General features: G+C 38.9%; 1 long non-coding RNA gene across 1 annotated transcript in view; it reads left to right on the top strand.

Moving 5' to 3' along the window:
- LOC131480095 (uncharacterized) overlaps positions 1-24,832 on the top strand; it is a 46,495-nt gene that overhangs the window by 10,828 nt on the left and 10,835 nt on the right. Inside the window, exon 2 of the long non-coding RNA XR_009245249.1 lies at positions 23,555-23,658. This is a non-coding gene — a long non-coding RNA (uncharacterized LOC131480095). The remainder of the gene's footprint in view (positions 1-23,554; positions 23,659-24,832) is intronic.

Raw genomic sequence — 24,832 nt, 5'->3', positions numbered from 1 at the left:
TCTTCCAGAAGAAGGAATGAACCTGTAGGGGGGCTGAGGAGGTGGTAAGACACTTCAGGGCAGAAAATGACTCTCTAGATATAGGGAACCTGGTATTCCATTGTTCCCACCTGCTAGATTTTTAAGGCCAAGGAAATTTAAAAAAAAAAAAGTTATCACCAGCAGAACCTACCAAACCATCTGTATGTGTGGAACACACAAGATTCTCAAACAGAACACTGATACGCAAAAAGTCTGAATATCCAAAAAATCCAAGGATGTGAAAAGTAGAATCCATCTTGCACCAAGTATTCAAGCTATTGTATCAGAAAGTGTGTTCAGTGTCCTTTGTTGAAAATTCAGGCATAAAACCTCACTGCTAGAATGCCCAAGGGACAACTTGCTCTTTTACTCAAACCGGAGTACATAATCTTTCTTGTAACTCAGCATTTACATTGTAAGACTCTACTGTGTAAAAGAGAGAAGTCTGAATTAACACTAGCATCGTGCACACGTAACCCTCAGATTGTTGGATCAATGACTCTTTAATCTATAGTATCTTCTAACCCACTGGTCCTTCCTATGAATATGACTGAGATCCACTACCTAGGAGAGAAGAAATTCCACCCTTGATTTGCATGGGTTATTCTTCTTCTAGTTCTTTCCCTATGACTTTAATACACACTTTAAGCATCAAAGTGTATTCTAAGAAGCTGGTTCTGTGCCACATGGAGATATACGCTTGATATAAGGTGGATGATACCATGTGCATTATTTCATTTCCCCTTTCCTGTTTCAGGAGCCATATATACACTTTCCTTCCTTTTATATTTCCACCTTTCTCCATCCCTTTTCCATTCCTTCCTTCCAATCTTCTACTTTTCCATTCTTCTTTGCCTCTCTCCTTTTTTCCCCTCCCTCCCTTCCTTCCTACCTACCTACCTACCTGCCTACAGTATCCCTATTGCAGGTACTGGGGATATGAGTTCATTCCACAAGCTAGATCCCAGGTGTTTAAGAGTTTACTAGAGTAGATGAGAAAAATGAATATGGCAGTATTAAATTAATTTCAGATGGCATTATGTACTATAAAAACAGTAAAGTAACCTGATAGAGGGTGACTAGAATAGCTGGTAGGGTATGGAGAACGTTCTCATTGCACTGAGAACTGAATAACAAGCAATTCACTTAGATATTTGAGGAGATGAGCTGTAGGCAAAGCTTTGTATGGCAAAGGCCATAAGGTGAGTTCAGAGAGTAGAAATAGTGGATGATGTGTGTTGAAGGGCAGAGCAGTAGGAAATGAAGTTTATGTGATGTGGAAAAGCATTATTACTGTGTGGGACACAAAAGGCCGAGGCTGTGATACCAATTTTGGTTTCATTCTAACGGGGTGTCATTGAGGGGTCTTAAAGAAAAAAGTGACATAATCCAACATACATTTTTTAAGATAATTCAGAAGATGGATAGAAAATGGAGTGAAACAAACCAATCTCATCATATTATAATCATTCTCATTATTGGATTTAAAAATAACTCAGTAGAACCTCCAACTCAGCAATCTTCAATTTCAAAGCACAAATCTTGGTCCCCACAGAAACGCTTACTATGAAGCAGACTTTAAGAACACAATTCCCAGGAAGAAATATTGATTTGAATGTGCACATTCTGGCATACGGTTTTTTGTAAAGTTTTCCTATTTCACCTCCCCTACATTTTAACTCCCACCATACAGACGGTCTCAACCTTGTGCCTCCCTGTGAGGCTCAACCTTGGCTGTATATTAGAATCACTCCGGGAGATGTCAAAGATCGATGGCCAGGCTGTGCTGCTCGTACACTAAATTGGATTCTCAGGGGTGAGTCCCAGGCCTTGCTGTGTTGTAAGATTTCCCTCTGTGACCCCCCTGGGCTGCTAAGGCAGCCACTGACTCACAAAATCGGGCATTTCAGAGCTTCCAGTGGTGATGATGACAGGCAGGCTGCAACTGCAGGAAATGAGCACTCCTGCAGCTCTGTCCCTGGAGGGCCAGGGAAACTGGCAATGGCAAGCTCCTGAAAGACTGAAAGAGGGGTGCATTGGGAAGTTCCTACGGGAGACCGCTCTACAGTCAGCAGGCAGCAGCACAGAGCTTTGCAATGGGGGGGGGGGGGGCCCAATTTGCAAATGAAACTGGAGGACATATTGCCTCTTTAGGAGGAACTTTGGAGACCTTGGCAAACGCTATTTTAGAAAAATGAAACAAAGGATGATTTCATCCAAATAGGATGCCTGTGCATCTAGCACCATAAAGATAGATGCCACCCCTGCTCTCAAGTGCCTGACATCCTACAGAGCTCAAAATGTAAAAGCTAACACATCATGTCAAGCTCTAAAATAAGGGAGGCAGCTTTCCTACTTTCCTATTTAGTTTTTCTACATTTTTTTATGCTTAGCTTCTAAGTTATTTCAAAAAAAAGAAGAAAAGGAAAAGAGAGGCGATAATAAGCTCTAGCATGGTGAGGGATGGCATTTTAGTAAAATGACATAAGCCAATCAAGGACATTTGCATTGTTTTCTGGGGGTGGTATTTGGTTTTGAATTCCTTTCTGATGACAGAACGTGGTCACTGAGAAAGTAATGCTATAAAACCCTGAAACGCTTCTTTAAAAATCTTTTACACACACTTTTGCACTTAATTACATTCCACTTTGTGTGATTTGATGCTATTTTAGATGTGTTAATCTTGTCTAAGCTGGTAAATTTCTTAACCACACACTTTCCTAATTCTATCATCACATGTTCATAGATACCAGTTGCCTGCTAATTGTAGATTTCATACTGAGTTTCCCAGGTAACACTTGCATTCTATCTTTATGTTACCTGTTTCTTCCTTGATCCTGACACTCCCTTCATCTGTCTGTGTGTGTGTGAGTATGTGTGTGTGTGTGTGTGTCCATCTTTCCAAAAGAAGTAACGCGGTCCTCTACATTCATGCTAATAGTGTCCAACAGGGCAGGTTGCCAGGAACTTTAGTAAAAAAAAGGCACTGGGTCTTGAGAATGTGACTACAAGACACACTAAATTAGCTTAGATTCAGGTTCCTGGAGCTAAATCCCAAGCACCTGCAAGAAGAGGAATTGCACCTTTATTCAGGGAAGCTTAGTGCATCTATACCCTAACCCAAGTGAACCACAAAATTGCTGAACAAAAAGTTACAAGAGTCAAGGATAAATTCTACCCAGCTGGATCTAGACCCATGGAAAAAAAAAATGCAACTTTCAGGTGAACAAGACAACCTTTAGAAGGCAAAACAAGTTGCAATGTTTAGTAACCTTGGGGTGAGAAGTTGAGAGCAGCAAGCATTATTAACTACACTGCTAAAAAGATTCTTCAAAGCTCTCCTGAGACTGGACTTGGGTTGATAGTGGCAGTGTTGTTGCTAGGAATGGCCTGATATAGAACCCCCCCACACCCAAACACATACCAACATCGCCTAAGAAGGAATGAGACTGTAGAGCTCTGCCATTCCTGATTACACACAAATTTATGGTAGGCAGAAATCAAAATGCCTTGTTGACTTTGAGACTCACTGGACCTAAAGCCTTGAATCCTGCTGGGGCTTGGAGCTTGTGCTCCTATAAACTCCATTTTCTGCTACCACTATGGTCTAAGAAATACGAATCATAGTTACTATTCTGACTAGAAATGAAAGAGAATTGAAGAAGTAAAAAGCCCATGCCTGAGAGTTTTAAGAAGTGAGAATTTTATGTCTGAAGAGTGACAGTGTTCCCAAGAAATATTCTCAAAAGTGGTTATTTCTGGGACCAGTGCCATGGTGCAGTGAGCTAAGCAGCCACCTGTGGCACCAACATCTCATATGGGTGCCAGTTGGTGTCCTAGCTGCTCTACTTCTGATGCAGCTCCCTGATTATGGCTTGGGAAGGCAGCAGAGGATGGCCCAAGCTCTTGGGACTCTGTACCCACATTGGAGACCTAAAAACTCCTGACTCCTGATTTCAGACTGGCTCAGTTCTGGTCTTGTGGCCTTTTGGAGAATGAACCAAAAGATGGAGGATCTCTTTTTCTTTGTCCTTCTCTTTGTAATTCTGCCTTTCAAATAAGAACAAATTTTTTTGAGTTGTTATTCTCTGTGGTGTAAACATCTAAATTTCTGTCTTCTAATTTGTTTATATATATATATATATAGGAATATATATATATATATATATAGGAATATATAGTACATAAATACTGCCTATAATAACCCCTTAATAGAATCCCAGAATTTCTTACTTCCTTCTTGTTACAACTCAAGATCATAAAGAAATGCTTAATGTTTGAAGAAATCAATATATTGAACCTGGTTGGATGTTATGCGATGTACACATTCACCAAAACACATGGTATCCAAAAACATGTACAATTTTTAATACATCTTTCAAAGTTTTAAGATTGTCAATATTCTATGATTAAGCTTATCATCAAAATTATTACAAGGGTTTCACAACAGCACAGTTTTTCTGTATCTATTCTGTGACCAATGAGACCCTCCAAACTTGTGGGGAATGAGACTTTAATGATCTTCATTTGTTAAAAAAAAAAAAAAAAGGAAAAAAATCCTCCAGGTGATCTTGTTTTCATGTAACAGGTTTAGAAACCACTATTCTACATTTATTACAAAAGAATTTCACCCAACCAGTTAGTAGACACTAGCTCCTGACAGATGCAAAACTAGTAGTAGTCATTACTTGTTTTCCTCCCTTGGAAGGCTTTGTATCATTGCCAGGAGAAAGAGAGGCCAATATGAGTCATCTGTAATTAGGCTGAAGGGAAGCATTCCTTGGTGAAGGAGGGGAGCTGATGGGTGGCTTTCATCTCGGCTGAATTTGGCATCAAGAAACTTATAACTCACCACACCTGAGATCCTAATTGACACAAAGCAAATGTACTCTCGTCTTGGTCAGGTAAAAAGCAGCTCTTTAACCTACTTAGATAGGACTTTTCTTTCAAATCATCTCTGTATGGGGTAAAATGTCATTGAACTTCTCCAGAAGATCTGCAGACACTGGAGAGGGCCTCTCCAAATCAAGCTTGTGACTGGAGTTCCAGGAAAGGCTTGGCAAAAAGATACACAGGCTATTCAAAACAAAAAACAAACTTCAAAAGGTATGGTCTGTAAGGTGTCATGTGATTTGGTAGTGTGGAATACAGGACACTGGGCGGAGGCCTAGGCTGGCTTCATTCCTCGCGCCATAGGTAGTGCCTGGCCCAATCCATTGAACCGAAAGTGGGTGTTGTGTATCTCTTCCTGTACTAGGCTGTGAACATGTTGAACGCAGGGAATGTGTATGATGGTCTTTAGCTTCCTAGACTTCAACAGCTATTCCTGGAACACAGTCAGCCAATCTACGTGGAATGAGCAAATAAAGCAGTTAAGGTCTCGAGAGCATTCCTTGTTGGATGATTCTGCAGATATTCTACAAGTTAATCAAATGTGGAAATTACCAAACGTGGCTCCCCCAAAATATCTTGAGCAGTCCCTAGGATGAAAATGTTTGAAATCTATCTGTAAGACCACATTGCTGTGAGTGACTCTCATGATGCTTTGTTTCAGTTTTTTACACAAGTTGCAGTTTTGATGGAGCGTTTATGACATTGTGCCACAGGTTTTCCCATGCAGTCATGTTTCCTATGTTTATATTCTGCTGATGATCTCTCTGAGCTGCATGTACAAGGTTAAGGAGAAAGGATGTACCCTAGGATTGTCTGTGACTGTTCTGTTAATAATTGCTTTTCTTTTCTCATTATACTTTGACATTTTAGAAGTCAAATGCTGTCCCACACTCTATTAGCCTCTTACACTGGACTGAGACCAAGGTCTAGAACTGAGAGAATGTAAAAATGAAAAAAACATGTAAGACTGAAATGGCACAACTAAAATCGTAACTTCAACTCTTTCATCTGCTGATACCTGGAAATTGAAAGGTGTTCAGCTACCCAGTGAGATGCAAAAAAAAAAAAAATGGTGCCAAGATCCAAAATAGGGCATCCTGCCCCAGGCATATCCACAACTGGTCAGTTTCCTTTTCTCACAGCTTCTGTCACTTTACAGTGTATCAGCCAGATATTGTTGAATAATAAGCACCCACTGAGTTTCAGTGGCATGCTGCTTCAAGGTGCTGATCTCACTCACAGCTGACAAAGGCTTGGGTTGGCTGGGCATCTCCAAGCGGCCAATTAGACCTATTTCTGTCCCACCAATCTCATCCTTCTTGAACTTGCGTCACTACAAGGGGACATTTTATTGATGGCAGTGTCAGAGGAACAAGAGAACCCACACATCCAGGCAAGTCTTGGCCACCTGACCAAATCCTAATTGAAAGTATGGTCAAGTTTATTTTTCTCTTAGAAGTGGCAGAGGAGGAAATAAACGTTTTTTGAATGATAAATGCCCACAGGCAGAGCCCCAGCCAGATGTCTTTTAAGAATAACAGAAACAATTTTTAATAAAACCACCCATCTAACTTTAAGCTAGTGAAATACTAAAAGGAACTGTAGGAAATTGACCAAATAACTGAGCATCCAGATGATGAAATAATTTGTCACATTGCCATGTGATTGTGGCAAGATGTTTAGTAACATGTAACAGTTTTATCAGTATAATTAGTTATAGTAAGAATGTGTGTTATAAAATGGGAGATAAACCTGATTTTTTGACTCATGTGGACATATGTGGTGCCATTAAAATAATGTAAGGAAATGAAGGTTAAATGATATAAAAGCTATTTGTGGATGGAGATTATGTGCCTCTAAAATGCATTCAACTTGCTGTGGTCTAGATGACAGTATCCCTGCACAATTCATGTGTTGAAACCAAATACCCAATATGATAGGATGAAGAGTTAAGGCCTTTTGGTAAGTGGTTGACATCCAGGCCCTTGGAAAAGAGGTTAGAGGAAGCCTCCTTGAATTCCACCGTATGAGGATATAGCAAGGTGGTGCCACCTTGAGGATGGTGGGCATGCTTCCAGCGAACACTGGACCTGCTGACACAAAATTTCTCATTTCCCAAACTTCAAAACTTTAATTTTTTGTGTACATATAATGCTGTTATTTATAAATTACCCACTGTGAGGCATTTTGTTATAGCAGACCCAGTAGATGAAGACACTATACATTCTCCTTAGCACTAGAAAAAAAGAGGTATCCTTGGTTTTGTTTTTCAATTTCATTTTATCTGTGATTGTTTTCTGTGTTTAGGTTGAGCCACCTGATTTAGTTCCTGAAAAAAGAAATAAAAAAGAGATTTTCCCATAATCCACTATACAAGATTTCTCTCCTCTGTCCTTGCTTACTAGAATGGCAAGTCACATGGAAAATGACAAATACCTGCCTCCTTAAAATGTTGACAGAACTCAGTTCAAGGGAAATATTTTATAATCTTTAATTCACTCAACTTGGGAATGATTTTTTATATTAACTGGTATATACTCTAAGACAATGGGCTTACTAACAATCTTTTTATTCCATGTTTCTGAATATTTTGCAAAGTTTCTATTTAGGCTAACTAGCATTGTATTATCAACATGAGAAATAAAAAAAAAAAGTAGTTTGCCATACCTGAACCGCTTACTCCAAGGTTTAATCAAAGCAGTGAATTGCTTTAAGCAGATACCTTTATGGTTGCATCTTTTTAGCTTGCATCCTGATTGAATGTCTGGGGAGGAAAAAGCAATAATGATTTATAAGCCCTCCCAATTCTGATGCTTTTTGTTTGAGATCAGAAGTAAAAAGTTCAGAAGTAGAAAGCAAATTTGAGGCTCAGGCCAGAGTTTCTACTTCCTTGTAAGGCTTAAACTCTTCAAACTGAGTTTCAGGTTTTCTCACCTGAAAACCTGGCAAAATTATTGTGAGGCTTAAGTGAATGTGTGGGAAATCAAAAACTATCTCGGAGGGTGGCATGTCATTATGAACGTTCTCATGAGATGCATGTTTCCTTGATTTCCTTTCCTGCAACAATCTGATTACTGAGACCCAACACTTGATACCGAGAAATGTGTAAAACATACAATCATTTTTAATCTTGAATTTTGATCACTCATCCAAATATTTCACACTTTTTTGCACAGAGAATCGCAGTGGTATAGGACCAAAATAAGCAAATATGTCACTCAATTCCTTTTCCCAGCTCTTTTTCCCATTTGGCACCTGGCCAGCTGGATTAGGGAGGGTTGAGCTAGCAGGCCTTTGTGATGACAGGTCCCTCTACCCCCTCACTAGGTTATATTTTGCAAAACATAGCTGAGCCTGAGAATTGTGTTGCTCTAGGCAGAAATTAGAGCCTACTTCATGTAAATACAGCTATAAAGTAGGAAGGAAGGGACAGTCAAAAATAATAAAAGTCAGTCTACAACAACATTGTATGGGAATTTCATTGCATATGTTTTCTGGAAAGGCTAGAGAGAACAGCACACATGCATAATCATGAGGCTCATTTCAAAACTCAGTAACTCCTACAGCCACCCAGAACCTTGCCTTTATTCTGTACCTTTTCTTGTCATTAAATTGGAATATTCAGTCTACTTATACTTAACATTCTTGGGCCCACACACAATGCTTTCCCATGGTGAATAATTAATGAAGTTTTTAGACCTCAGTTACACTCGCTTCCACCCACCCCTCCTATAATCCATCCTTTCTACAGACCTCGTTCCCCTCCCAACTGCTTAAGATCTACAGTAATGTCTTCTAAATATTTTCACATCCTGTATACCCCACATTTCTAAGTGTTATTTAGATACACATCATGAGTTTAGCAGAAAGATATATTCATTTACTGTTTTCTTAAACTGCCACTTTTTTTTTAAGAGTTATTCATTTTATTACAGCCAGATATACACAGAGGAGGAGAGACAGAGAGGAAGATCTTCCATCCGATGATTCACTCCCCAAGTGAGCCGCAACGGGCCGATGCGCGCCGATCTGATGCTGGGACCAGGAACCTCTTCCAGGTCTCCCACGCGGGTGCAGTGTCCCAATGCATTGGGCCGTCCTCGACTGCTTTCCCAGACCACAAGCAGGGAGCTGGATGGGAAGTGGAGCTGCCGGGATTAGAACCGGTGCCCATATGGGATCCCGGGGCTTTCAAGGCGAGGACTTTAGCCACTAGGCCACGCCGCCGGGCCCTGTTTTTTTGTTTGTTTGTTTTTTTTTTTTTTTTGGTAAGAGCTGCTTATATGAACATGGGGTTTTAAGTAAACTCTGCAGGAATAACTCAGTGAAGAAAAAAAATAAGCATTTAAAAAACAGACAGTCATTATGCCTATGCATTCGCTCATAGCTGGTTGAGACCAGTAATTATAATTGTTCATGAGATGTTTGCTCTCAGGGAGTATTTGTATGCTTGTATAAGATATGACTGAAATCACCATAATGAATTTCTACAGCCATGCCCTCTGTTTCATTGTTTAGGGCCCCATCTGACTCCTGGCATTATTTTCAAAGCTGTATTTCCTCAGAACGTTCAGCTCTGGAAACTGGATGCCAGGTCAGATATTTCCGTAGGATCAAAGTAAGGAACAGCAAAGGCATCACACAAAACACGTTCTAGCCAGTCATGGGAGAGATGAGCAGGCAGCAGTGGAAGAGAGGCAGCTCACATGAATGTCGAGTCCTCCTGACCCCCAGGGCCATCTGACTGGGTTACAAGGTGCAGTAAGGGAAACAGTGAGAGAATTTAAAAAAGCTGTGTGAACATTGTCATTTGTACAGGCAAAGCATGGGAAAAACACTTTTCTTTAAAGACATGAAATGTTGCAAAGTTCATGGAAGTGATTATTAATAATGTATCTACCATTTACTGATAACTTAGGTTAAGCTATGCATTAACCTCAATGTGCATTATCTCATTTAAAAACAGAAAAGATGACCTCTTCATTAGAGCAAAGCAAGAATAATCAAAAAGTAACATTCTGGAGAATCCTGGGGGAAAATTAGCACCAAGGAACTTAGCCATAAATTAGGGCATTTTTTGCAACAAAAAGTACACCACTAGATAAATGGATGCTTATTTTGGGACCAATTCTTCTTTCATAAATATGCATGCATATGCAAGCTACGAAATGTGAAATACTTCCTGTATCACTGGGCTAATTGGTATAAATGAATTATCTTCTTTTCCAATCACAAGAAGTCCATACTAAAGCATCATACCAGGAAACTGAGGTTTTGAGAATTTTAGTAACTTCACTAATTTTTCCCTACTCTTAAACCTTTGAAGCTAACCAAAAAGACTGCCTTCTTTTCCTTTCCCGTCTTGTCCTTTCTTTCCCCACCAGGATCCTCACTGTTGAAGATTATTTTCCTTTCATCAATAAGTTTGATTTCATGTCTAGCGGCAGCCATTAACAGAAACTATGAAATTATTGTTCAGTTCTATTCATCAAGATAGAACTCACTGAACACTTCTCTGAAGGCACACTTTAACACCATCCTAAGCTCAGAATAAGCACACAACACTCTTTGATCAAACTCTTCCACACTTCAGATCAGACCACACTCTCTTCACACCAACTGCTTATGCAAAATCATATAGCTCAGCTTTTTGTCATAGTATCAGTTTACATTTCTTTAGCACCTGTCATCCCCATGGATACCAAAGCAAATTACAAGCATGGACCTATGTGCATCTATATATAAGTATCTCTTCATCCCTTTAAGGAGATAATTTCTCAGGAATTATCTTACAGTTCTCAAGAATAAAGAGAAAAATTCCATCTAAAATGGAATACATTTGAAGTTAGAGAATATTATAACTATACAAAATTTCTTAATGCCATAGAGGCTAAATGTACTACTTGTCATTATAGTCTGGAGACAAGAAAAGATTTTTCTGTGAAAAGTAGCGCTAGGGTAACAGCCTCTCTACTACCATTTTCAGTGTTTTTTTAAGATTTATTTATTTTTATTGGAAAGGCAGATGTACAGAGAAGAGGAGAGACAGAGAGGAAGATCTGCTGTCTGATGATTCACTCCCCAAGTGAGCGCAACGGCCGGTGCTGCGCCAATCCAAAGCCAGGAAAAAGGAGCCTCTTCCAGGTCTCCCATGTGAGTACAGTGCCCCAAAGCTTTGGGCTGTCCTCGACTGCTTTCCCAGGCCACAAGCAGGGAGCTGGATGGGAAATGGAGCTGCCGGGATTAGAACCGGCGCCCACGTGAGATCCCAGCACATTCAAGGTGAGGACCTTAACCACTGCGCTATCGTGCCAGGCCCCTTTTTTTTAGTATTTTTTAAAAATCAAATTTTATATGCTTATTCAGTGTCACATCACTTGCTGTCCTGTATGTTCCTTTCAAACAATGACGTTCACCACAATCTCATGAGACAAAAGCCTTTTCAGCCACAGAGATCTCCAATTTTTCAGTTACGCATGAGACAACACATATCAAGCACAAAGTGTTTTAGACACTTGTGAAGGTAGTGTAATGTTAGGGGAAGGGGCAAGAGTGCAAAAGCTGAAGTTACAGTGCCTGATCGCAAGAATCTCACAGCAAGAGAAAGAGAGACCTAAGCCAGCGTTACTATGACCTAAACCAGACATACTAGATGTGTAATACACACTAACTCTTGTGAGACTCAGAGGAGGAATAATAAAACCTGCCTTGCAGAGCCCCAAATGCTCCCCCATTGTAGAGGAGACAGCCTTGATTCAGGTACTAGTATTACCAGTATCTCTATATTAGGAGTGAGAAAGCTGGGGCACTTGGAGATTATGCAATCAGTGAAGATACAGTAATGTGCCGGTCAGGTCCAGCATCTGCATGCCTCACTTTGTTACTTGCATGGCTTAGAGTTAAATACACTCCTGTATCAGGACCTGCGCTGTTACTCCCATAGAAACATATTATGGATATCGTAAGGAACTTGAAAAGACTGTGTGGATACAAGTAGAAACTGGCACATAAACTGTTTACATAGCTCTGCAAATAGGAAAGGATTCTGTATGGGGAGTGTTCAGATGGGAGGAAAAGCTGATGAGGCCAACAAGATATAGCCTATAAAAATGGGGAGATCAGAAGAGTGTGGTTCTGGAGAAGCCAAACAGAAAAAATGTTTTTCAAGGTGCAGTTGTTCACTGGCCTCGCAGTTCTGTGCATTTGGCAACATGAAGGTTGCTGTAAAGTTTATGATGATAGTTATGGTGGAATCCAAATACAGCAACTTCAAGGAAAGAGGGAAGAAGAAAGTCGTTACCTGAACAATTTTTTTCTACAAGTTGGGTTTGCAAGAATGTTAACTAACAGGATATGAGGACATGGTGTGGTTTTATTTTAGCTGTTTCAATTAAGATAGGAAATTCCAGAATGTATAGAAATGACCCCCATGGAGAAGACCTATTAATTTTAAGAGAAAATTAAGGCAAAGGAAAAATTCTTGAAAAAGTAAAAAAAAAAAAAGGATTTGATGAAAAGGTAGTGGTATAAAGAGAAAGAAATTAGCAAATATAATCAGCTAATTTTTAGCGTAAAAGGATTAGGACTCAGCCCAATACTCATTTACCCAATCATAGCCTTTTGGGCATGCTGTTTGATAAGAGCTTTCTGATCTCAACATTCCCCAACACTGGGACAAAGCGAAAGAACCAGTAGTGGTTTCTTAACTGTATTTCTCAAATTAGATCTCATTAGTAAAACAAGCACCTTTTCAAAGTATATGCTTTGAAACTGTAAGTCTAATTAAGGGAAGGGACGAAATAATGAATTTAGCAGTGGTGTTTTTATTCCTGTATCTGCAAGATTGAATGATGAAGATGAGGTTGGTCAAGTTTTACAATACAAGAATACTTAGGCCCCTTCCTTGCTGTAATTTCCCAACACCTCAATCCTCCAGGAATCTGGAAGCCTAAACTGTTTTGAGTTGTTTTTCCTAGTCAAGTCTTTGCATTTATCGCACTTTCATTAGTTTTGTGAGTTCTTTACCCAGCTTCTCCAACTTCTGCTTGTAAGTAGAGACCTCTGCCAGGAAATGGAATACGTGGATGGCAGTAATTCTTCTCGTTGAGAGCATAGATGAAGCATCAAGCACATGGGAGTTTTTGTTTTCTTATATCAAGTATGTTTTCATTTATCACTTATGTAGTATAAATTGTGGCCACAAACTCAGCTAAGGAGGATTCACTCTTGAATTTTAAGGAAGTGCATAAAACAAAGAAAACAATTTTAAAGGCTCTCCCATGAGGAGAACTGAGTTTTATTTGTTTATTCTAGCAAGTATCATGGGGTTTTCATTTCAAAAATGCCTAACAGTACACACATAAAGTTACTGTTGGATGTCAAATAAAACTAATGAAATAATCCTAATGAATGCTCAGGATGTGACAGCTGGCAGCTCAGTCCTTGTCAGTTTTACAAGAAGGAAGGTATTTGTCTAAGCTGTTAAGATACCACTTGGAATGCCAGCATCCTATATTCATTCGCCTGAATTCAAGTTCTAGCTCCACTCCAATCCCAGCCTCCTGCTAATGCCACAAGGGGAGGCGACATGGGGTGGCTTGTGTGATTGTTCCATGCTACGTGCAAAGGATGGCTGGATTGCTTTCCCAGCTCCCAGCTTCAGCCTGGCCCACTCTGGCTGGTGCAGTTACTTGAAGAGTAAGCTAGTGAATGAGAGTGCTCTGTTTCTCAGTCCTACACTCACTTGCTGCCTTTCAAATAATATCCAAAAATTAAGGAAAACAGATCTCATTGCGTGTGTGTGTGTGCACATGTGCTTAATAAAGTCTATCAAGTACTACATAACGGTTTTGTGAGTTTAAAAAAATATTACTAATTTTCTTAATTAGGTATATATACATATTTGAATTTTCAGTTTTTATTGTGGATGCTTGATGTTGCTGGTAGCAAAATTTTATTCACATTGTGTCCTACAGCAGTAATAGCTGGATGGCAAGAAACCTGGCTTTATGCCTGCTGTCCACTTCCCGTAACCATCTCTTGGAGAGTGTTCTCATACACATTCACTGTGGCTCGGCAACAGCTGCTGCTGAGGGCGTTGAAGCCAAGGTCTGGGATACGGAAACAGCAGAGATAACAAAAGGCAGTGCAATCAATGTTGCATGTTGCCAAGGAGCATTAACATGTGGAGCGTTTTGCCTAGGTAATAAGAAAGGACTAAGGGAGCTCAGACATGATGTCATAAGGACAGAAAGATCAAAGGATTAAAGGATTATGGCCTAGCATTTACACACCGTCCAAGAAAAAAAAGAAAGAAATCCCACCCTAAACATGACTTTTTAGCATTTTCTGCTATCAGTGTGTATTGAACTATTTGAAAGGAACAATAAACTGAAATACAGTTTTAACTAGTTATTGAATTAAATGTGCTCTTTAAGGTCGTTAACATTTACTCTCTGCAGCTTCTCCCAGAGAAAAAACAAATTGGGATTATTAGGTCACAAGAACCGGCCTAACCTTGCCCAGTTACATTTCTCCCAGAAAGGAAGCAAAATCTCACCCTAACTCATTTCAGTGCTTAGGTTTGTCCAGAGTTAAATGAAAATCTGTTAAGGCTGTGTTGATCCTAGGATTTGTCTCCAGATCTAAATTACTGTGCTCATTGTGAATGTGCCTAATCTGGACTCAGAGTTAAGGGCTTCAATTCTTTCCTGTCTACAGTTCTAGGGTAGCATCTGCTCAGACTCAGATGCAAAAATAATGCATTGCTGTAGTCATAATTCAGAGTAAAATCCCACATGTTCAATGATCAAATGTTCAAAATGAAGGGAAAACGAAATGTGATAATATTAAATCATGCTGTTTTAATGGAATCGGCTGTGATTACATTATTTGACAAGAAAATCTGCATCTCATGGAAGATGATAACACTGTCTGCGTCTGGTTCACACATACTACTGTGTCCAGTGATTATTTTTATTAGTTCATTGATTCTAGTGAGAAACAATTATCAAACATCAATCACTTGAGTGTAAAAATTAATACTGCCCTATTCTCTGCAGGTTATTTCTCTGAGCAGCAATGAGTCTACCTGGTGTTGGCCACTGATTTTACAAGTATATTATGTTAAAGTTTATGCAAAAATAAATCAGATGTAATTAAACATAGCTTCCTGACAACACATTGCTTTCTAGGTCACCTCAGAGAAAGTCGTCCATAATCCTAGATGTCCTGGAATGATTTTGATGCAATAGTCATGTCTAGTCTTCAAAAAGGGAAAGAAAAGCACCTCGAACTAATCACTTTAATTTTTTTTACGCTTAAGTCAATGCTTAAAAGTTACTAAACTGTCAACAAACTAATGTCAGTTCACAAATCTCTTTGACTTGCTCTAATTGATTTGAATGCCTTCCCCTTCTCCCTTACCACAACAAATAAACACTGCATTGAAATTCTGCAAGAAGGTCATTCATAAAATTAAAAAAAATAGAAGTGTCTAGGAATTGATCATAATGCATCCGACGAGGTGCAATTTGCAAGATCGTACTTCCTCTTGCACTGCATAAGTGGATAACGTGTAGGCTGCCATCTGCTCACAATTATATCATAAATAAATATTCAAGGAACTTGAGCTTATATAAAAATGCAAGAACATGCTGTGCTTTGCCAGAGAGGACAAGTCAGTTTCTCCTAGGAATAAACGCCAATCAATTGGCAGTGACAGATTGATTCGTTGTGCCTGAGGTCATATCTGGGATCTATAGAAAAAAGAATCCTTTGATTGAATAGTACTATTCACAATGAACAGGAAAAGTCTGGTATCTAGAATGTGCTATCCAGGGGGTTAAAACCCAGGACAGTGATGTGTGTTAAACAACCAGAACTGAATCAGACACTATTCGTAGTTATCCTAATATTCCATCAGGTATAGATTTATTATTAATACGAACTGTTAAACTAAATTGAAATATAACCACAAATATACAAACCTCCAATTTGCTGAGTAACATGATAGAAAAAACCCATCAAGTTTGTAATCATTTGTCCTTGAAATTTATGTGACTTTTTTTTAGTCTATTTGTTGTATTTGGCCTAAAAAGTAAATAAATCTTGCCTTCAAAACTTTGCTCTAAGATCTACAAAGCAGGATTATAGTGCTGTGAATATGTATTTGTACAAAAAAAGGAAAAAAAAAGAGTTGTGAAGAAAGAAATCACATCATCCTTGTGTGATCCAAGTAAGATGCCAAAGAAATTCTCCCCAAAGTTATGAAATCAGTATCATCTCCCTCTGGTTGTTTTGTTTTCAGAAAAACCCAGAGTAAGACAGATGTTAGTGGACAGCCTCAAATTGTGTAATACTATGACCCACAAGTGAAATACAGTTCTTTTTAAAAATGTAATATTGGTTTTCACTGAAGCGTATTCAGTTCTTTCTCATGACTCAGGAAAAATATATCATAATTTTTTAGTTTCTACCATTTTCCCAGACAGTATTATAGTTTCTACCACAACAGGCCTGTTGAGAGATTCCAGGCAGAATTATCTTACCACTCTTGTTGGGCTTAGACTTTTGTTATGTAATTTTGTTGCTTCACAAGCATGATTTCTCATCTGTGGGTGAAGATGTCTATATAAACTTATTTGGTTGCTAGAGAGCATGCACTTTTGATGGAGCACTTCAAAAGTACATAGAGCACTTCAAAAGTGCATGCTGTCTTTGTCTAAATGAATTAGGAGTTTCTGATCTCTTCATATTGTATCCTTTATCTAGCACCTGCAATATTGCCCTACTTTTTCATTACACTTACCAAATGACTAAGGATAACAAGGATTTGGGGACATTAACAATCTGTTGTCATAATTTAGTTCTAGGAACTCTGCCAGAATCAAAGGATGTAGTCAGGAGCTCTTAATTTATCACATACCAATTCCAGTTCTTAGCAATCAGAGCCGTGACTTAAGTCTACGCTTCTTAGTTTCATTGTAATGTATGAAATCATGGCATGGGGCACAGATGATGATGAAAATAATGTCAGTCATTTCTTGCTGAAGAGCCTATGAGATACTATTTTCAACAGAGTTTTGTGAAGGTGAATTTTGTTGGCATAACATATCTGTCAACCAGCCATATCTCTGTGTGTATGTATCATTTTGAGATGTTTCTTTAATTAAGCTAAAATGTAATTTATGAAGTTATGACTTACCAAATAATAGCCACAGACTCTCCACCTGTGCAGAAGATTTCTCCTTTGGATTGTGATATATTTTAATTATCAAAAAATTTCGTATTAATATATTTCAAGTATCTAACTATGTGTTTCTTGGATACACTAAATGCATACTATTTTGCCTCAGCAAAGAAGAGGAAAAACATCCTTCTAGAACATATGTTTCATCCTCCCAAAGCTACTCCTATTAAAATGAAAATAACCAACAAGATGAGTATTTTCTTTCAGGCAGCCAAATGGAATCCCAGGGTACCTGCCCCTGCCAGACACTTTTACCTTGAGTTGACTGCTATCCAGCTACTGTCAAAAGGCTTGACTGACAGATATTATGCCCTAGAACTTGTTTGTGCTGAAGTACTCTGTGCTCCTTCACTGAGCAGCCTGTTGCCCCATAGAAAAAAAATTCCATTGGCTCTAATGAGGAACCCAAGACTATTGGTTCAGCTAAGAAATTAAATTAAAGAAAAAAATGATCAGACCTGGGAATTTATGACAATAGACAAGAGAAGGAAATTTTGAGTCCATTTCTAATCCACACAATGCTTTCCCTACTGGGTCCATGTGAATCTTAGAGGTGTAAGTGGGATTGCCAAAAATAAATGAATAATAAATATACATATGGTCCAGTTCCATATTTTCAGTATCCACTTGGAAATAAGTGTGTGGCCCAGAGATGTGTGATTTGTCTAATATACAAAAAGATGAAAGAAAAAGAACTGAAAGTAGTTGACCACAGTTCATGCCTTGAGTGTCTCTTTAAAGCCGGGCAATTGTGCCACAGATTCACAAATACCCAAGTGATTATTCAAACAAGTGCTTGGGGTCAGAGTCCATGAGAAGCATCTCAAGGGATCATACAAAGTATAAAACACCTAATATTTCTGCATGGAACTCACTGAGTGTTAATCAAGGGATTTTTAGATTTAAAAAAAATCATCAAATGAAACTCCCTCCAGGATCCATAGTTTCACTGAGGCACCAGGTGCTTGCCCCATGTGTACCCAGATTTCAGCTGAGGAAACAATGTCTCCAACACTCTCTCTCCTCCTTTCCTGGGGTGTCCTTGAAGTACTGCTTGATTTCCGTTCTTTGTGGATTAAATGTCAACTGTTTATTTTAGAGCCAGTAACCTATTTGAACCTCACAAGGAACCTATGTAATAGGCAATACTCTATTGTTCCCATGTGAAAATGGAAGTCTTTGGTTATAAAGTTTAATTAAATTGCCATGGTCACACAGCTGGTAAATAGCAAAGCCGAGATTCAATTTCACATCTTTCTGACTCTAAAGCTGCTTGTACCATGCACACTGTTCCACACCAGGCTCTCACTTGATCCTCCCAAACACACTGCTTGCCCTGGAAGGAAGAGCAAGCATTCCTAACAACATGATAGAAAATAAACTTCCACCAAATCCAGCTTTTTGTTCTTTTCCATATGCTGTTGACATAATGATACCAGCACAGTCCACTTAGATTGTTCAAGGGTTTTTACATGCTTAGGTCGTTCATGCAAAGCCCCAGTGGTGAAATGCTTTGTCATTAGCGTCAGCACCTGAGAAGCTAGCTGCTATAGTTTTCTTACATCCTGAGTGTGAAAGTAGTTGACTTCAGCAGCATGGCCCTGCAGAATTCTGAGACCTGATTAGGGCCTAATGTTTTTTGTGCAGTCAAAATGAAGATTACTGTGAAATGCATGAAGGCAGCCTTGCTCGTGCTTGCGAATATGGTCGGGGGTGGGGTGGTTGCATGTGTGTATGTGTGTGTGTATTACGCAAATGGCACTCAGAGGCTTTGGCATTATCATGGTCTAATGGAAAGTTAGCATTTAATATCTTTGTAATCTTGGACAAAATCACTTAACCTTTCTTAGCCTCAGATACCCTGTGGCAGATTGAGAGTAAATATAGCTCTTTGGATTATGAGAATCAAGTGAGCCAATTTACATAAACATCTCTCAAAATGTTTCTTTCAATATGCATTCACTAAGCATATGTTTCTTCATATTCTAGAAATATTAAGAACCTATGCCTACAGGATTTGAGACTCAGGGATTTAAAGATACGAACAAAGCAAACAAATGAGTTGAGTGAATGGCCAGTGACTTAGGATTGGCATTTGATTGTGAAAGAAGTTCATGCTTAGGAGGCCTTTTTAAAGACTCATAAGCACAGAATGTTTTCAACCATGATTTTACTCTCTATTGTAGATAATATACCATTGCACATTTACATTTGTTTGGAAATTTTGATTTCCAATTTATTCTGTGTATTTCCCTTTTTAGGAACTTGCCTTTCAGAAGCCTTAATTCTTATTTTATGTTGTAACTTGTATTTGTATATGTATATGGTTTTTATTTTACTTTAATCTTTTTCCTATGCTTTCAAATTCTGGTAGAAATTAACTTTTAAATAGTTTCCTTATTTCTAGAATATTGGTCTTTCTAGATTTTATATCTTTGGTTAATTTTTAGATTTATGTGGCAGGAGTCAGACATAAAGCCAGAAAGAGCTCACATCAGAGGTTCACTCCAAAAATGTCTATGACATCCAGGGCTGGGCTATGCCACAACCTGGGGATTCTGTACAGGTCTTCCACATGGGAACAAAAACCCAATTGCATAGATTATCTCTGCTGCCATGTTGGGGCTACATTTGCAGGAGTCTAGAGAAAGAAATCAGAATTGGAACCAAACTTAAATCTTCTGGTGTGGGATATATGTGTCTTAACTTAAGAAAGCTGCCCATTTAAACCCTATTTAGTTTGTTTTTAATGTGTTTCTTATAGTCTCACTTCTTGTTCTTCTTATATTTTTATTTTTCCCATTCGATGTTTTTATCTTAAAATGAGAAGTACATTGTCCTTGCTTTGCTTTCCTAATGGTAAGAGTCATAGCAGTAATGAGGGAAATCTAGGATATGAGTAAGACTGATTAAACAATATGTCTACCAAGAAAAAAGTCTCTATTAAAAAAATTAAAACCTTCTAGCTCCCCTTGAACAGAAGTCTTGGAAGGCTGTTAAACTTGCCTGAAACAGCAGGATAGAGCAATTTTCTAACACCACACAGAGCTGATGGGGAAAAAGTGTTGTGATTCATTCAGGTCTCTCTGATCCCCAAATTGTCCCCACTGTATGTTTGACTCACCCACTGCTGCATACTCATCAGCTTCCTGGGTACCTAGTCCCCTTCACTACCTGATCATTAGACATATTCTATCATAAGTCTGTCATTTTTATCCAAAAGCAAACTTTACAGTTGCTGTTACCTGAAATGTTTCTGTGGAGGAATGCCTGCCTTGTGATATTTCTCAGCTTTCATTGTTATGATGTGAAACTACAGCCATCATAATGTGCTTGTCCATACTTTGAGGCAGCCCACTACATTGTTTATTAAAACACCCTTCATGGGTTTGGCATTAGTGGCAGCATTCTGTATCAGAGTGCAGGTTCAAGCCTGGCTGCTCCACTTCCAGCCCAGCTCCCTGATAGTTTATGCAGAAATCGATGGATGATAACCTAACTACTCCCACCCAGGCCACTCACATTGGACACTCAGATGGGGAGTTCCAGTCTCCTCATTTTGGCTTGGCCCAGCATGAGCCATTGCAGTAATTTTGGAGAGTGAATCAGCAGATAGAATCCTCTCCTCTCCTCTCCTCTCCTCTCCTCTCCTCTCCTCTCCTCTCCTCTCCTCTCCTCCCCTCCCCTCCCCTCCCCTCCCCCCCTCCCTCCTTCCCCTCCCCTGCCTTCCCCTCCCCTTCCCTTCCCCCTTCCCCTCCCCTTCCCTTCCCCCTTCCCCTCCCCTCCCCTCCCCTCCCCCCCTCCCCTCCCCTTCCTGCTGGATCATTGCAGTGGCTGGCAATAGAAGGAAGAGACAGGAACAAGGTTATGTCATGGGAAATGATTATTCCTGAAGAATTACGTGATAGAAGAGAAAGAGGGAAGTTCCCAAGAAGGCACAGGCTGAGTGAGCCCAACACTTTCTAAAGATAGAAGCATAAAAGTGTCAAAATCTTCACTGAGCATGAATTGTCAAACTTCTAACAAGGGCTTTCTCTTAAGAAAACCTATTCATAGAAAATTGTGTGAAGTTTGTAAAGACAGCTTATCTCTGCACATCAGGTGAAAGGGGGAAATTTGTGCACCTCACCCCAAACTTAGGATTTCAGACCTTACTGGGTCACAGAGCTACATTAGAAAGTAAATGTGTCTATTTTCATACAATTTGACTTTAGAAAAAAAGTGTGGTTTTAAGCAGAAAAAACCAGATCATTATTTTCTCTTTCCCAAGTTTTTCTTGAATACCTTACACAATCAAATCTTGCAATAACTGTGTGATCACAGTATCTTAAGAATAATACTCTCCTACTCACTCTGGGTAACAACTAATGCCCTGAGTGCAGAAAAGAAGGAAGGATTCATTTAGTTTTGCTTTCCTTTTCAAGGAGATCCTGGAAATCTAGCTTTTAGAACATAACAAATTTTATTGTGGTTCTTACTTGCACAAATAAATTACTGCTTGTGGGGGGTTTTCAGAGGATATCACTGCTACTGTAGCAGTTACTTAATAACATATAACCTGTCTTTGAAAATCTGCTCTTACTACCTTATTGGTATATTTCTTTTTTATTGTTGTTTCTAACAGTGGCCCAAGGGTCCCAAAAATGGCAAATGTCTGTCCCTCCCCTTTCCCTGATGTGGTCCCCACCCCAGGCACGCCAAAAGTACAGAAATCCACTAAAGATTACTTTGGTGGTTACCCACTTGCCTTGGACCCACAAACATACCTCCTTCAGATAAAAAAAATCATATTCATACTATTTTGCACACTCCAGCCAGTCCTGAGTCTCCTCCTATCTCCTTCTGCTTCCTGCTTTTGTCTGCTTTGCTGTTTCTCAGACCTTCCAACAGAATCCTAGCTTGGGACTTTTGCACCTGCTTTTTCTGCTGTTGGGACATATTCCCCAGAGAATTCCAAGACTGACTGTGCCCATTCAGATTTTAACTAGAAAGACGCCTCATCGAAGGGGTATACACTCTCCTCTAGCCCTCCTGTTACCTTCTTTCTTGCTCTCTTCATTGTACTTCACAATCCCCCCTCTATCCCAGCACCTGGCACATGGAAGGGATTCATTAACTCGTTCTTGAGTGAATGATGAATGAATGAATGAGTTAATGAAGCAACAGCTGTTTTGCATTGTTATACAAAATTCAGATTTTTTTTTTTAAGTTTTCTGAAGCATCTAGTATGCTTTAGGGAAGGCAAAGCAGTCTCCCTCCAGATCAGAGGTTGATGTTACTGAGTTCTGTTTTGAAGATTCTTAAAATTTGGGGCAAATGTAACATGTGAGGGTTTTTTTTTAATAATATTTCTACAAATCAAATGTTAAACCTTTATTTTACTATAAAGTATGGTGTGCTTCCTCAAGAAAGAACTGAATTACAGATTTTGGGCTTTGAACTTGTAATCACTGCATATCTGAAATATAATAAAGACATTCACCTTTGAAATGGAAAGATTCAGGTGAATTATGTACCACAGCTCTTCCAAGACTGTGTCACTCACATGTGGGATTCTGTCTGGCCATTAAGTCAGACTTTACCTTTCTAAGATTTCCAACATGCTCATAGTCTGTGTTAATAATGCATCTGCCGTTAGTGCCTGTGATGGTTGCAGTGGAAGACTGCAGATCTTCCTAAAAGAATCTGGAATTTTTAATCTCAGGAAAGTATGTTTAACTTAATAGTTACTGCCAAAAATTAGTTACTGGCTTTTCAAGGGCAGAGTAGGTCCACTTCGTTATACCTGGTCCCAGTGGATGCCGAAACAGGGTCTTTCCATCTGCATTCCTTGAGTGTTTTCTGTTACGGTAGAAATTAAATTAGGCAATAACAAAGACAGGTGGTATTAATAATAACTTGTACAGCAAACATTGTTCAAAGGCTATCCCTAATTAAAGCCAAAGATTTTTACAAATGAGCACCAATGTGGGTGATCAGTCACAGAATTGCTATGTGGGAAAACAAAGACTAAAATACAGAGTGTGTAGTATAATTTTTATTTTTGGAAATTCCAAGTGCACACTAATATGATGTGGCCAAAAGTCTATCTGACTTAGCTGACGAGTGGGGCCAGGAGGAGGGATGTGGGAGATAATCTTATGTGCTAACTTAACTGGGCCATAAGGTGCCCAGACATTTGTCTAAACCTTATTCTGTGTTTTCATGTGAGATTATTTCAGTATGTGATGTCCATTTGAGTTAGTGTACTCAATAAAGCATATTGCCCTTCCTACTTCATGGATAGAACAAAAAGGGAAAGAAGGAAGGAACAGCTCTTCCTTAACTTCTTAATGTGAAATGCTGTATTTTTCCAACTTGGACTCAAACTGGAAAACTGGTTCTTCCTAGGTCTGCAGCCTGCCAGCCTTCAGACTGAGATGTGTTCCATGGATTCCTCTGCTTCTCAGACACCATCAAATTCCTCGTGTCCAACTGACTACCTGCAGGATCACGTGAGATGTTTTCTATTTTGTATACATAGACATAGATGCGTAGATATGAATATGTATCTGCATTGGTTTTATTTTTTGAAAGAACTGTTTAAGGGGATATAAAAGGATTATGTTCGCTGTCTTGATTGTAGTTATGATTCCAGAGGTATTCATACATGTCAACTGTACATTTTAAACATGGGAAATTCATTTGACATACATTATACTTCATCATGCTTCTACTTTTTATAATCTTTTTATACTTTTTGTTAATATAAAGAGAACAGATTTTATGTATTCCATATGTACAGTTCCAGAAGTTACTCCCATTGCCCTCCTGCTTCCCCCACAATACCCTTCTCACTTCCAACTCTTCAACAGTGTTTACAGAGTCATAATTGTAACTCACTCTGTAGTCACAGGTTTAACTTGCCACTGATCATAATATTCAACAAGCAAAATGTGAAAGACCACTAGGCCACATTTCCACTGGTGTATAAACACAAAAATAGCAAAGTGACCATTTTATTCTTTTACTTTAAATGTTTTGCACTGGCTGCCATATATCAGAGAAAGGATATCATGTTTCTGGTTTTGAGGCTGGTTTATTTTACTAATTATAATGGTTTCTAGTTGCATCTATTTTGTTGCAAAAGAAGACAGGATTTCTTTTTTTAATGGCTGAGTGGTATTCCATAGTGACTACATACCACATTTTATGTATCAGTCATCCATTGTTGGGCATCTGGCTTGATGCCATAATTTAGCTATTGTGAACTGAACTGTAATAAGCATGGATATATAAAATAACTCTCTCGTATGCTGCATCATTTCATTTGGGTAAATTCTCAGGAATGGAATGGCTAGATTATATAGTAGATCTGTTTTCCAATTTCTGATTGCCTTTGCTCCTGTTGTTTTTTCTAAAACGCTGTTGCCAACCTACGTCTTGCAGAGATTCTCCAATGTTTTCATCTAGTATTTGATATCAGGTCATAGATTTAGACTCTTGATCTATTTGAGTTGGCTTTTGTGTAAAGTTTAATGTAGGAGTCTTGTTTCAACTTCTACGATGTAGATCCAGTGTTCTCAACACCATTTGTCAGAGACTGTCCTTTCTTCCTGGATTGATTTCTGTTCAATTGTCAAATATTAGTCTGCTAGAGAAGTGTGGGTTAATTTCTCAGATTTATAT

This window comes from Ochotona princeps, chromosome 4 (genome assembly GCF_030435755.1).
Source record: "Ochotona princeps isolate mOchPri1 chromosome 4, mOchPri1.hap1, whole genome shotgun sequence".
In the NCBI taxonomy this organism is placed as follows: domain Eukaryota; kingdom Metazoa; phylum Chordata; class Mammalia; order Lagomorpha; family Ochotonidae; genus Ochotona; species Ochotona princeps.
This window is presented reverse-complemented; position numbering and strand designations above follow the sequence as displayed.